At 47.6% G+C, this 15,900-nt stretch overlaps 1 protein-coding gene and 1 pseudogene across 2 annotated transcripts in view; both read right to left on the reverse strand.

Moving 5' to 3' along the window:
* The window catches only part of LOC125943045 (chymotrypsin-elastase inhibitor ixodidin-like), a 231,087-nt gene that overhangs the window by 11,546 nt on the left and 203,641 nt on the right, over nt 1-15,900 (reverse strand). The window lies entirely within an intron of this gene.
* Nucleotides 8,804-8,979, reverse strand: LOC119443220 (U2 spliceosomal RNA; annotated as a pseudogene).

Genomic DNA, 15,900 nt, shown 5'->3' on the forward strand with positions numbered 1-15,900 from the left:
TATGCTTTGAAAAGGCAATGTTGAAAAATCAATTTATTCATATGACGGAACTTCTCATCCACGCTCCGAACTACAGCCAAACATTGAAGTTCGTTGGGATGAAGCTTCGCGTCTGAGAGTTTGCGACTGGTGTAGGCGACAACGTGTGCACGCCAACTTGTGCCACGCTGAAGCAAAAATGCTCCTATGCAAATATGACTCGCATCGGTATGTACAGTACTTCTGTCTCCCAATCTTCATTAAAGTGACACAGCACCGGACTATGTGTCAGCTGGTGTTTGAGGATTCTGAAGGTATTGTCCTGCGAAGGTCCTCATTGAAATTGAGCTTCTTTCATTAGAAAGTCCTTGAGTGCAGTCGCAGTTGACGTAAACTTCGGAACAAATTTGCGCAATTACGACGCCATTCCGAGGTTTACTTGGAGATGTTCAATACAGGTTGGTGCAAGATAATGGCGTCTATGCGTTCAGGTAGGGTTTATACGCAGTTACGAGATATTTTATAGCCAAGATACAATATTGTAGTCAATCCGAACTAACATTTCTCACGGTTAAGTCGAAACCCGACGTTATGCAACGGCTGCAGTATTTTTTCGAGGTTGTGCCGATGTTGTTTTTTGGTTTCCCCGATAACTAGAATGCCGTCGAGGTACACAAAGCAGGCGTGGTCTATCAGTGCGCCATGAACGGTGTTCATGGAGCGCTCGAAAGCACATGGGCTGTTCGCAGTCCGAAAGGCATCCGGTTTAATTCGTACAAGTCAGATGGTGTCCGGAAGGCTGTTTTAAACTTATCCTCTTCAGCCACGTTGATCTGCCAATACCCCGCTTTCATATTTAGAGACGAAAAGAACCTGGAATTCCGTACGGCGTCAATGGCATCGTTAATGCGTGGCGGTGGGTACGAGTCTGGTGTAGTGTGTTTGTGCAACTCTCGGTAGTCGACGCAGAATCAGATATTCCCGTCTTTTTCATGGACTAGGACGACCGGTGCAGTCCACGGCCTAGAAGACGGCGTGATGACGTCAGCGGCTAGCATGTCTTGTACCTGTTGGTGAATTACAGTCCTCTCTCGTTCGGCATATCATCGCAGCGGTATGGACGCTCGCGGATGATTGTCGGTTGGATTATGGTGCTGTAGCACGCTACCTCCGGGTAGCTGAGGAGTAGTATCAACGAAGAGCGACTCGTGCCTTTCGAGTATAGCGAACAGTGTAAGTAGCGTTGTCAGCTCACCCTGTGAAGCTTGAGCTCGAGGCGTACTCGGAGCCACGGAACAGAGGCTGACGCTACTTCTTTCCACAGCGAGCTGCACTTCTCCTGACAGAAGGCAGTCGGCCCCTAAAATCATTTCTGCAGGCAGGTCTTCGAAGACGGGCACTAAGTTCAAGACATCCGAGGTTTGGAGCTGGAGGTTCAGCGCACGGACTGGCAGTACGTTACCACCGAGGCCCCGGAGCGGTGACCCAGTCAAAGGCTGGACAGTTTCTGGTGCGTGGCGTAGAAGCAACGCCGTACGCTGTGCTCCCGTATCGACAAGCGCCGTAAGTTCTTTGATGCCGTCGACGTGGACCAAGAGTGTTGGAAGCGGGCGTGTTTGATATTGCATGGATTTATGTTGGGCATAAGGGTAGGTATTATATAATGATAATAATAATAATAATAATAATAATAATAATAATAATAGTAATAATAATAATAATAGTACCGTTTATTTCGTCTTAAGATGTAGAGGTCATTTTGGCGGGTCGACCCAAGTCAGGGGGAGACTTGTCGGGCCGTACGCGGCAGCCCGCGGTAAAAAGGCTCAAGTGCAGTTTCTAAAACAAAAACTGTAAGCAACGAGAAAAAAAAGTGATTACATGAGATGGTGTACTACATAGGTAAACGTTAAAGGGACACTAAAGAGAAACAGGAAGTTCAGCTGGAATAAAAGAGGGACCTTCAGGAATGCATGCAGTTTTTGTTGGGCGCAAAAATATGAGTTATTAGCGGAGAAATTCGTAAACAAAGACCCAAATACCTCTTCCTCAATTTCCCTCATCCCAGATTTGGCGCTGAAGCAGTGTCGTCGCAGATTTCATTGCTCTGAGCGAATCAGAATGCACCATGATACGTCACCCCTTGCGTAAACGGCCGAGGCGCTGGATGCATCATGGCTGCATGCATGGTCGCTGCGTTTGCGTTCGCCGCGATAGATACCGTTTCCAAGGTAGATATACCTGGTAGCGAAGCTTCCATAGAAGCCCATACGTTCAAAACATGGTTGCTTACCGGCGGTTCATGAGGCTTAGCGCCATCTATGTGAGGAGGGAACAGTTCCGGCGGAAGAAAACATAATTTGACGTCATATCCGTCAAAAACAGAAGTGACGTCATTTTGTTTTCATAGGCGCGAAATTTGTTTTTGGAGGCCTGCCATTAGAGCTGTATATTCAAATGCCCCGCCATTCGACTTCATGGGCGTTCCGAGTTTTCAGCGCGAAAAGCGATGCCGGAAAAGATCAGCCGTACGGGTGTCGAAATCGCATCGCTGCACAGAACATACTTTTTTAGGAGGCCGACGAACACTTTGGGCTTAGATTGCGTTGAGTGCTCGTCCTTTCGTCGGACGCCAAGCCCGTCGGCCAGCGCTGTTGCGCGAAAACAACTAAAATAAACAAGTATCTGACGGTCGCTACTATTACTTTTGACTGCAAAGGTTAAGAAACAATAAAACTACCCACGTCACCTAATTCAGACAAACGTCGACATGCAACACAACACATGTGAGGGGGGCGTATTGTAACAGGTGAACTTTACGAGCGCGCCTTTCCACGCACTCCAAGAGTTGCATGGCATTGCAAGTTATAGCGGCGTGAACGCCCACCACTATCGATGGGAGCTCTCACGGTGGGCCCTGAAAAAAGGTATATATTGATAATGATCTAGTAAAACACAGTTGTATCTTTTCTCGCCATGCATATATAAAATGTATTAGGAATTTTATTTTCGTTGAATGAATCTAACTGCGTCTCGCTTTAATTTAAAAACGATTTTATTTCCCAGTGTTTATTCCCCCCAAACATAGTCGCGCTTCAATCGTTGCTCCCATAACCACCCTTGCTGATGTCGGTGACAATCGGTTCTGAACCGCTTTTCGCCCGAAGCTTCGCGACCTATGTGGATCGACCTTGCCGTTTCTGCCGCTGAACCTTGCAACGAGGAGCTCGCCAGGGAAGCAGGACTGCATTTCAGCGATAATCAGTGAAACGGAGCGCGAAATGATCCTCCGTGCTCGAGCGGTAGGTGTTTCCGCGTGCGATGGCGGTGAGCCGCCGGCCGCGCCAGCGAAAGCAGAGCTTCGTTTTCGTCGACGGAAGGCGAAGCGTCCGGTCCGCCAGGCGACGATGTTCCCGACAGAACAAGCGTAGAAAGTTGCGCACATACTCGGTATGGTTATTTCGTGGCTTTATTTAATGACATTCAGCACTCACCGAGCCGCCAGTTCGCTGCTGCAGGGGCACCGGTAGGGGGTTTGATGAAGGCCGCATTGAGGGAACAGCAGCTCGAGAAAGGACTGGCCTCTGGGGCACGCCAAGATACTTTCCGAGGGCAGGATTATACACATAATCCGAGGGCGAGAAATGCAGAGAGCACACCATTGATTTCTCTGGCTGTTTTGCCGTTTTATCATCGGCAGAGCACTGAGCCATTGCGAACGCCGGGGAGCCGGGGCTCTCCGCGCGACACTACATGAAAGCAATGTTGCCAGGTTTGGCTATATATAGCCAAATTGGGCTACGGGAAATTTTTTTTTGGCATCGACTTGGACGAGTTAGCTATGTGGCTATATTTGGGCTACTGAAAATCTGCGACTTGGCTGTGTTTGGGCTATAAGTGGCGCCCTAATCCACGCTCCAGAGGTGGCTATGATTGGGTAGAAGCAAATCTCAAAGGCTGTGTCTGAGCCGGTGGCTTGGATGTTTGATGCACTTACACTTACACCCTGCTTGACCTTTAGGCACCTGATCCCCGGACATCGGGATGAACCTGGGAGTAGTGAGTTTTTCACAGTACACTACACTAACATGACTATGCCCAGGAAAGGAGAGCAATAACATAGGGTCGGGGCCGTCGGGCGATCGTGGCGCCGACATGAAAGAAGGGAAGCACGGGTGCATGACACGCTCCAGTGTGTGTCATGCACAGCTTTCGACCTACTCCACGTTTCAGGCGCGAAGCCTTACTGCCATTTTCCGTTTCCTGCTAGATTAATTTTTCTTCGTGCTTAGATTCGAGATTCTATAGGTTGGACGTAAGATTGGATCCTCTTCAGAGAGGAGAATCGAAACATGGGGAAGTGGGCCAAGTATGCGAGAAGTCGAGAACGTATAAAAAAGAATGGGAGCAAGAGCCTGAGCCAAAGGTGGGTTCTGGTGCTTTTACTTCTAGATGGTTTGCCCGTAACGTCATGGATGCAGATACTGATTCTGCCAATATCGTAACATGTTTGCCACGATGACATCAGTGCGCCACGTCACATGAACTTCACCCACCGAGTTAGCTTAGCTTGTGAGGTGTCGTGCTGCAGGCTCGAAGACGCGGGTTTGATTCCCGGCCACGGCGGCCGCATTCCGATCAAGGCGAAATGCAGGAACACCGGTGTACTTAGATTTAGGTGTACGTTAAAGAACCCGAGGGGGCCAAAATTAATCCGGAGTCCCCCACAGTGTCATGCGCGCCTCCCAATCATATCGTGGTTTTGGCACGTAAAACTGCAGAAATTATTAGTTTTAGAATAGGGGCCTCAAACGTATTGGAGCCCCAAAGAAATAGCGTCGAAGCCACTGCGCATGCGCACTACGGAAACTGTGTTTTGCGTCGGGCATGCTATTTCATCGATTTAGCGGGTGCCCCAAAAGCTACCCCAATAGCTTTCATCAACAAACATGGCGGCGCCCTTCGATGCGACGGCTCCAATCTAGCACAAAAATGTGCTCGATTCGTGGTAACGCGTGAAGTTCGTAAGCTAGAAGAAGTGATTGCGGTTATCGCTTTCTCTCAGCTAACATGTGTAATGAAGATTGATGCATTAAACGTCGGTGCTTCCAAATTCAATTGTCGATTTCATGGCTCGTAGGCCTATCACGGATTGACTTAGCTGGGTGAAGGTGGATAAAGTTAGTTACTCAAAACTAAGCGCGATAAGTTGCATGCTGCTAATAGAATAAGTTCTAAATTGTAATTAAAGGCGACAACAGGAAAGTATAAATTACTTTTCTTATCATAAAATGGCATATTTTATTTTAATATTTATAACAGCTTTCCTTTGATGCCGTAGGGACGGTGTAAACGCAACAAGCTATCCGCAAACGCAAAACACCTATTCCAAAACTCTTCATTCCTGCATGCTCCAACGCCAACTCCTGCAAAGCTCTTTGGGGCCCCAAACTTTAAGGACCTTTATTCATAAAATTATTAGCCATCAACATGGTTTGCTTTTTGACAGTAACCGGTTTTCACAGCATTACCACTGTTATCAATTAAAAGCCGTCGCGGCTTTTACCATTTCGAGCGAGTTAGTTCGGTACGTGCTCGTCGCCGAATACGACTGCGCGCCGGTAGTGTGCCGGTCTGCGCAGTGATCTTTTAAAGCTCCGCTTACACTGATTCAGACAGTGAGTGGCATCTGTTGCCTGCCCCTTTTCTTAACGCATGTTCTTGGCGTGCTAGAGACCTAAGATGGCAGGCGAGGTTGATGTAAATTGACACTATATAGGTAGTGTGTGTCCACGCTAATCCGGGCCAAGCTAATTGGAAAACCAAAAACAAAAAGCAGAAAACAACATAGGACGATGAGACAAATAACGCGAGATATCACAGCTCGAAAGACTTGTTTTAGCTCATCAAAAAAGAAGCAGTGAACACGTCGCCGTCGCAGATCGCTGGACAGCTGAACTTCTACGTCGTAGGCAGAGATAACGTGAGAGATCGATGACGCTGAACATTATTTTGTGTTCACGACAGCTAAAAAGCAGAGTTCGTAGTTAATATTACTGTAAATAACTAAAAATAATAACTTAGTACTATCTGTCATAAAATAAAAGCACCGATTCGCTCTCTGCAGCGATTCGCTTGAACTTAAGAGCTTCCGGGGCCAACCAAAAAGTGTTCTGTGCTAGCATGATGTCGCTGTTGATGTAAACGGCCGACCGTCACGGCGACACGGACAACGGGTTGTGCCAAAAACGGGTTGTGGAAAAAAGGTTGTGGCCGGTTGTACAACGGGTTGTGCAACAAAGGATTGGCGTAGTCGAATGTGAAAATGTATACACAATTAAAACTGCAAATAAAAATGGCTATATTTGGCTACGAAATATTTTTCACTTTTTTTCTGTTTGGCTACATTTGGGCTACAACTTCTCTAGCTTTTGGCTACGCCGCCTCGTCGGACCTGGCAACACTGCATGATGAAAGGACACAATCGAGTCAACACTGCCGCTGCCCCTGAGCAAGCGCCTTGGGCCATTTATACAGCCCTCAACACTACGCACGAGGCATTTTCTGGCTGTTTCCCGCGAAGTCAACGTTTTTCGAGCCACGCAACACGCAACCAAACACCGTAGAGCGGAACAAGGCGTGCGCAACGATGCATTGACCAAAAACGAAACTACGAAGCTATCACGGCCGCATGTATCTCCATGCCATTTTTTCTTATTTATTCAATTTTGTGCTAAACTTTTATTTCCTCGCTTGAAACGGTTTAAAAAGTTGGCAAATGCTGTTTATGTACGTTTAAGGTGTATTTCATTTTGCGCTTTATTAACAGCGATAAATCGCTCTCGACCAATCGCGACCGGCCTGCATTTGTAATCTCCGACGTCACGAACGTGTAGTGCGGGAATTTCGAAGGGGCGTCAGCACCTATCCTTCAGTTTTTCGCTATTTTCTCGCTTATTAAACATCTGTTTGCAGTAAGAATGGTATGGCTGTGATCGTGAAAGGATAATCTACCATTTAAGCTCCACTTCCGATTTCTCTTTAGTGTTCCTTTAAACGTGTTGTATGGGCACTTTGTAAAAGTTTACACGAAGGTATTGAACCAATTCACACTTTTAAGACAGAAAATAGGGAATCCGGTAGCAAGTTAAACTTCCTTGGTATGCAATAACTCCCTGTAAAATGGCCATGCCTCGTATAGCATCTCGGAACAGAAAAGCGGGTAGTTGACCGAAACAGTCTAACAGGCACATGCTAAATTAAAAAGGCACTATCTTCAGCAAAGGCCGTATTTCTCCCCAAGCTCTTGGTATCCTCCGCCAGGCACCACACTCTAAAGAATGCATGATCTCCCTGACATGGATCGCGGCCCACGCGGGCACTGTCCAGCCACACCTCCCCAACCTCAACGAGGTCACCCACACCATTGCACGAGGACTAGTCAACCGCGCCGGAGACACTAGAGACGACTTGGACACCAGGGACAATCTGACTACTTATAACGATCTCGTTAAGGCATTTTACCTTAGTCGCCGAACCTTCCCCCCACCTCACCCCAAGTTCAGCCGGGCGCAGGCTACCACCCTGCGTCTGCTACAAACAAACACGTACTGTTCCCCCGCCCGCCTCCACCTTATATTCCCTGAAGTTTACAATACCCCCAACTGCCGGTTCTGTGGCACTCACCCGGCTACGCTTCCGCATATGCTGAGGGAGGGCCCAGCACAGTACACACACATTAACACCACGACCCTCTCGTCGAGGTTGCGTGAGGCTCTGCGGAGCTCCGCCCTCGACGACCAAACCTGGGCGACCCAGCACGCCCGTGAGGTGGCGGCGAGGCAAGCCGTCGACGTACGCTCATGGGAGGCTTAGGCCCGGCCATCTTAAAGTGCTGGTTCCGCAATAAATGTTTATTCCTCCTCCATCCCAGTAATGATTACTTACAACGGTACGTAAAAAAAGAGCATCAAACGACGGCAGGTGTGTGTGCTAGAAAACAGGTTCGAGCTCTGGGAAAGGTAAACATTGTACCCGACACTTCTAAGTATAATGTTCAAGAGGCAGTTAATTTTATTGCGCCAAGATAGAGAACAACTTTAAAATCGAGTGATGCCATAACTGAGCGTGCTTTAAGCGAGCGCATGCACAATAAGTTTACGGACAGGGTGTGGGATTAAAGAACGCAAGTTGCATGAAACGCATGACGTACCACGGAGCTTATTGCATACAAGTGAAAGATGGCTATTCCAGGTCATATGCATGGCCGAAGCGCCCACACGCAAAGCAGCCGCGTCTCGGTGTAGTCGGCTTCTGTGGGCACCCTGCAGCCGACGAGTGGCGACTAGAAGTGTCCTGCAACTCCACCGCGTGGCGTACGAAAGTGGAGATCTCGGCCTGGTGTGTGCAGGGACAAGACAGCCGCGTACGTCGAGTCGTGGATCCGTCGATGATGTACTGCCTAGCTTCCGGAGAGGACCAGGGTATGTCGCAAGCTTGTAAGGAGAACAGCTTGTAGTAAATGTCGGGGCAATGTCTTCGGTTGAGCCTTGGCGGCGTGATCACATCATCAAGAAATGCACGTCATAAGCGCTCGGAAGAGGTGCAAACGCGGCCGTCAGGCGCGTGCTCCAAGTGGGCCATATGGTATATGCGTTCTCTTGGAATCGATGCCATGCTTGGACGGATCCTCGAAGGCGTCCTTCGGCAACGGATTTTTTGGTAGTCTTTGCCCAGGAGGTCTGGAGAGCGACCGCCGAGTTCTCGATGGGGAGCCATGTGGTAGGGCCACCTTTAAAATGGCTAGTTTCCAGCGGATCGATCTCCGTAGACCAAGAATCCCGAAGATAGTCCTATACCGGGCCAACGCGCGGCGGAGGTGAAGCAGGCTTAAAGCATTCCGCTAACTTGCAAAGTAAGTTTAATATCTTGGGTCCAAACGCAACCCGCATCAGATATTAGGCTGATAAGAACAGATACTACACTTTGACCGGCATCGACCATGTCTACGTTCGCACCATGCGTGTGTACGCCATCCCGCGTATTCAAACTAGTGCCTACCAATCTGAGTGTGTTCTGTCTCCTGACGTCATGCTCTACGTAGACTCGTTTCTTCAGTTTATCTCTCACTGTGAGATGGGTAGGCCGCGCGTTGTAGGCTCCGAAGAAAAACATCGTGCCTACAAAGAACGACTGCGTGAACAGAAAAGGGAATGGACGCGGTGGCGGCCAAAGGAAACCATCGACCATGAGCGGGCCTTGGACGCCGTCCGTAAGCATGCTGCCCGCCAGGACCGCGAGGCGAAAAGAAATGGGAACCGTCCATGTGGCCCTGATCCTGCAAACTTGGAACGTTTCACAGGAGCAACGGTCAGTCACACCATACACATCTTCGCTGGTCATCTACCTTCTCAGAGTGGAATGGCACTGCGTTGTTTAGTTTACCAGCAATGCGCATTAATATTAGCTAGTTATGCTGAAGTGCATTATTCTAAAATTGCTGAACAGTACAAAATGGTGAGTTCCTATATATGGATGCGAATTCGAAACCTTCTTGATGGACGGCTCTACTTATAGTACTTGAATTCTATGTGCAAACACGTAGTTACACGCAGGCGTTGAAACAGATGAAATGCTATAAAGAATATTATACCCAGTGTCCTACTTAACGTCTTTTGGATCATTAACGTTACTTCGCCTTTTGCTCAATTTTTTTAGAGATATTCAACCATGAGCAAGGCAATGTCATGATAAATCTATGGCCGCGCCCACGCACCCGTGCGTGTTAACATGTCTAGTACCAATTCTCTCACTGTCTGCACTGTTGAATATACGGACACGTACTCATGGAGAGAAAAAAAATATACATATTTTATTTCGTCGTTTGCAATACTACTGATACCGTAGTAAACCTCAGTTATGTAATACGTAATTTCTTATTCCGAAAAGTCCTGCTTCATGAAGTCGTTATTGTGATATTGAAGCACTAGTGTTGTCCGTATTCAAAACTACCTGCGCATGCGTCAGCGAATAAGGAAGGTCAGTATGAAAACCAAAATAAATCTAGGCATTGTTCGGGGCCAGTCAATGCACATGTATAAAAAAATTCTGCTTTCTCGTTTCTCAGTGGTTTCCACGGACCGCATGGGCTTACTAAAAGACCTCAAACACTGTATTCACAGGCGTCAATATCCGTAGCACGTACGCTTTCGCACTTGCATATCATGGTTCATCAAGTTGGACACATTATTTATGCCGAAACACCAATTACGATGTAGGTATTGATTATATTACATAGGGGAATTTCTGTGGTATCCCAGTAACTTGGGCTTACCTTATCCCAAGTCATACTCACCTAAAGTTTGAGTCGTCCTTATCTTAAGAACTCTATTTTTTCGCAGCTACGCCAAGATAACTTGGTATAAGGATGAGACAATGGCTTTTGGATGATGGATGAGAGCGCCTTTTGCTATCTAATTTATAAATCGCAGCTGTGCACAGTACATGTGTGGCAACTATTTGGTAGGAATTAACCAATGCACTAGCATTTTCAAAAGCTCAATGGCTGAACTAAAAGAATTCAGGGAATAATCAGTGAATGTCATACATGAGAATGACATTCATGAGTACGTTTCAGAGAGCGAGCGCTCAGCTTTTAACAAAATTGGAGTCGCACAATGCTGACACCCCACAAACAAAACTGCAACTATGCTTGCGTGAATAACGATGCACGTTATTTCTAACAAAATGTTCATTAGCGGCGCTTTCCGTCGAGTAATATACGCACGTCTCTATGAGCAACGCGGTCAGAGCACGTTGCCACAAAAATAGCGCGACAGCATCATCACATTTAGCGTACTGTACACTTACGTTGATCCACAGGACTGGGAAGAACTCGGTCACCGCGAATCTTAAAGGCGGTTGTCGCTCGCTGGATCGCAACCGCAGGTCAGCAAGTTGGCCGCGTGCTTTTATGGCCGCAGCACGTTATGCGCGTGTGTCTAGGAAAAGGAAACGTAGAGGCACCGCTGTCTCTAAAATTGTAGGAGTATCCGGCTTAAGAAATCTTATGGAAAGAACGGGATAGGCGCCCGTTCACTGTGGCCGGCGCATTACAATCGCCGCCGCGAAGGGACTACTGCTTTACGATGTTTGCCGTCCACGCTCGCCTCTCCCATCCCGCGCTGGTGGTCGCAACCCTATCGCTGTTCTGCAGCACACGTTTAGCACGAGGCCCACAAGACCAGCGGACGCAAGAGTGCCCCACGAATTTGGTTATCTCGGCACGTACCGGGGCTGCTGCCTAGAGCGCACCGCTGTAGAGCTTGCGGAGAAAAATAATTGTCGCAATCATGGGTGCTCGCGAAATACCAGCGTCCGCCCTGCAGGTGTCGCAAAAAGCTGTTTGTTGCGCAGCTGAACGCTTCTCAATGTATTCATTTCGCGTTAGAGACAGTTCAAGCTGGCATCACGAAATCGCTTGTTTACGTGTTTAACGAAAATTTTTTTTGTTTTCGAAAGACTTCGTATAATTAGGATTCCTCTCAATGGAATATATATATATGCGATGTCTGCCTGAAGGCCAACTCATTTGATGTCTATATTTGTGTTCCTTATACGACGCAGCAGCAATGATTCCCTCGTTAAGATGTAAATTATCCACGCTAGCTTGAGCCGGCACCAAAACTAGCGAGCTAGCTTTTATGCGTGAGTTTATCAACTTGTAAGCGGAGAAAGCACTCTCAAATCAACTGATCAGTTTCTTTATTTCTCCTTTTCATACGCAGCGAAAATTAAACCATTACACGCTGTCGCCCTACCATGAATTTGTGACTTCGTACGCCGGAACGGTGATTATAGAGAAGAAACGACTGTTTAGTATGCGAAGTACAAAAATTGTTCCCCGACAAAGCATAGTACGACTACATCGACACTTGCTAGCGAAGCTGCAGTTATAGACCTTTCTCGGGGAGTAGCTTGCCCTAGGGCAACAAGGTGGTGCTTTCGGCGCCGCGCCACGCGTTGCCTCTGGCGAAAGCACGAATGCGAAACCATTACCGCGTTGACGGCTGCTGTGCAGTCAGCTATCGGAAATGTAACTGAGTGTTTGCTAACGCACTGTGCTCCATTCATGCTGCCATATGTGGAACGGTAGAGGGAAGACGTGCGCTGTAAATGGCTTCAAAAATAGTGACTGGCATATGAAGGGAATGAATATGTGTGACAAAGTCCACGTATCGCTGCTACATACGGACGACTCGTGTTTCCAGCCCTTTGCGATGTACGACTTTCCTCGAGGATAAAAGAAATTCACTTCTCCGCCAGCGTTATATCGCTAACCTCCCAAGAAAGGACTTCAATTCCGAGAGGTCGGAAAGAGTGAGTACCGCTCGTTACACATTTACAAAGGGAGTAGCACCGCTTCTTGGCATAGTAGATTTCTCACACGTTATCTACTGACAACCACCCAAACTCACACTCAAACTTACACTCACTCATTGCCGACGCATCAGCAATATGTGAACGGGCGCACTCTTGAATCAATGCGCCGAAAAATGGGTGACGGACTTTACCGATAACACACAAATGTTCGAAGCTGAACATTTCGAGAGGGTGCACAGAGCAAGCGAGTGAATAGCGATTGTGAGCCTTTGCTACGCGCTATTACAAAACACAGAACATATACGTTTCAAGTCTTGCGCGCAGCTATACCAAGTATATTGCAACTGAGCATAACCACTTGCGCTAAGGCAGAAAAAAAAAGAGATATTGGCCTCATCGGAACCTTAGGGAGTCCGAAACCTGACAAGTCGGTGCCTCAAAATGTTTGCCGATTAAAGGAGGAAGAGAAAAGGCACATCTCCTGATTTAATGGAATCGGAAAATTTCGGCAGCTTGAAAAATATTTCTAGGCCCTTTCTTGTACAACCAACGTGTACGCCGTTCGCACCGTTTATACAAGGCGTAATGAGCTCCAAAAGCGCTTACATGTCCTCTCAAGCTGTGGTCAAAGCTTTGTGTCGTCCACCCAGTCACGGTCTGCTATATCTGCCGAAACCGAGGCCTGCTGAGCCGCGGTGGCGTCTTGCGCATCCATTCTAAACATGGGCATGCAATGGGCGCGACACCACGTGACCAAACATGGCGGTGTCCACGGTAATGTCATCAAAAGGCTCTATACTGGCAAAAGGAAGAGCACTATGTTTTTAGAAATCGCGTGTCGCGACGCCTTCAGCTACAGCATCCACGGTTTTGCGCGGTTCATTTCGCGCAGTATCAGAGGCTTCAGGTACACGGTGACCGGAGTGGCACCAATTTTGACGAGGTGCTTATCCTTACCACCCTTCTAAAGGGCCTAAAGTGAAATGTGTATTTTAGTCAAATGCGTTCCACTAGAATTGTGAACAGTGGATTTTATCATGCGTCTTGTGTGAGTGTGACTGTCATTGTGCCCGCCATTCTGACGTAGGCACATTTAGTGAATGTTTTACAGTGTCCGTTAAAACTTTAATAGTTTGGTAATCAGGTGCTGCTATTTGTACATGTTACTTTAGTAAATACCGTCTAATAAAAAACGTCCGAGGACACCTAAGCACTTTTTATGAGTTGTTAATGCGCAAACATTAATGTCCGATTGAACATCGCTGAGTGGTCGTTCGTGTTTTGCCCTGCGAGAAATGTTTTCGAGTTTTGGTGCGGGGTATGTTTCCGAGTTTTGCGATTAAATTCGTGCGGGTAATGCATTTCATTGTACAATTTCTAACTTAGCATGCTGGCAGTAGAACGGAATTATTTGAGCAATATTGCTGAGACATCAACCGCGCCGCATGCCACTGACGCGCTGCGCGACCAGAGACCGAGGAGACAGCAGTGGCCACCAACGCCGGCAGGCGCACGTAGCAGCTAACGAATCTTTTAATAGTCCGAACCACTTACTACCGAACCACTAAGCAGTCCGAGAGCGAGACGGCGGCACCCGCATGCGCGCGTCGCGCGCATGCCTCGCCAACGACAATCCGTCTCGCCCCGCGGCATCGCATCGCCGTATCTGCTCCATCGAGGCTAGCTCGTGACGTGGCGTCGCAGCCAATTGGAATTTAGGGGCCGTTTCGCTGCTACAAGCACCGGCTTTTTGGCTAAGTGGGTCATTTCATGCTTTCGCATAAAAAAGAGAAAAAAGATACAAGAACGGTCTTTCCATTAATTGTGCGTGTTCGTGGTGCCAGTATCCGCTTGGTAGGCAGGGTTGTAACGTGACCACGTAAAATTATTCCAAACTGTTTTGATTCCAATTTCTGCAATCAGCCTCCACGATTGGTCAAAACATTTTCGGGCCACTCCCAACTGCGCCTGGCTGTCACGCGACGTCACGAAAACCGCGATAGCTCCCCATCTGATATAACGTGTACACACTGATCATGCATGATTAAACCGCACAAAATAAAAATAATCATTCCTGTTTCGATGCCTTCTCACCATTATCCCTCTGCTATTGGTCCAATGTTTTCTGGCTACGGCCACTTCGCCTGTCTGTCACGCGACCTCACAAAACCGCGAAAACTCACCACGTCAAAGTGACGTGTAAGCAAAAAAATGCAGTAATATGCCGAACAAAAGTGAAAAATTTTCTGAATAGCCACAGACTGCCCCGTTCCGAAAGGAATAGAAGATGGCTGCCCGCCGATCGCTCAAGCCCTTGCTATACTCGCACCTACCGATGAGCATGTATTTATTTGCGCATGATAAACCTTTTTGCGTGGCAGTAAAACGTTATCGAGCCATTTCGACATGCATAGGAGATCACTCTGCCAACTCTTCCTTGCTGAGGATCCGTCTTAGCGGCACTCTTATCCTTCCGTTGCACGCCGCCGCGATTTTCGACCAGCCACCGCAAGCTAAGTAAGGCGAAGCGGACCAATCGGAGAAGCCGCCACCACCCTCTTCATGCGGTTATCTATTTTCACTGTGCTGGCTCGGCCCCATCGAAACCCTCTCCACTAGAGCCTGCTCCTCGCCTCTTGTCTGCCAATTAGATAAGAAAAACCGATGAGTGTGGACAATGCTATTAGTTTTGAAAGGGAACAAAGGTGACCTCCTATAAACGAGGAGAGTGATTGGGTTTTTCAGACAACGATGCGGGTCACCGCCCGTTGCTTGCGTCAGTGGTTACGTAAATTTGACGTCAGGAGTTTGGAATCAAAACAGTTTGGAATCATTTTAGGGTATAGCGCCCCAGGCTCCATGAGCGGTGTGTTACGCGTTAAGTTTGTAAAGCAGGCGTTTATACCGACTTAATTCGCGCCCTTTGAGTAATTTGTGTTTGATAATCACAGGATTAGGTGGCAAGTCTTTAGGTTCACCACAATAATTCTCGACAATGTTCAGCGCTTTCTTTTGCATCATTTCCACTTTGTTATAGTTGTATTCGTAGCGCTCCAGACTAGTGCGCAATGGTATAAACGGGAGTAAAAGTGGGCGTAATATAACGCCTTCTTTAACTGCACAGGAATTAGATGCAACAATTGGAATCATAATACGATTGTTTTTGTTAGTACTGACGTGACTTTGTTTACATGTGTATTCTATGACATACTCTCTTCAAATCACACAAAACATGTTTGAGATATTACGCGTTCTGAAAGGGTCTCTTGAAACGTCAACGGAAGTTCAATGTTGGATGGTTTGTTAGTGGGCTTGAAGAAGATATTGTGCGACAAGTTTCAGCTTCGGTTCATAGGCCCATAAACAGTGTTGGAGCATGCTTCTCCCATTAATTATCACGTACGACCTATTGTGGTTTCCAGTATGCAGGGCCCCACAGGGGGGCCCACACCTCTCTTTACACTCAATAAATGCTTTTTACCACCACCACCTATTGTGGTTCCAACTGACCGCCGCTGTCGCGCTGCCGAGAGATTGTCC

Source organism: Dermacentor silvarum, chromosome 2, assembly GCF_013339745.2.
Source record: "Dermacentor silvarum isolate Dsil-2018 chromosome 2, BIME_Dsil_1.4, whole genome shotgun sequence".
Taxonomy (NCBI): Eukaryota; Metazoa; Arthropoda; class Arachnida; order Ixodida; family Ixodidae; genus Dermacentor; species Dermacentor silvarum.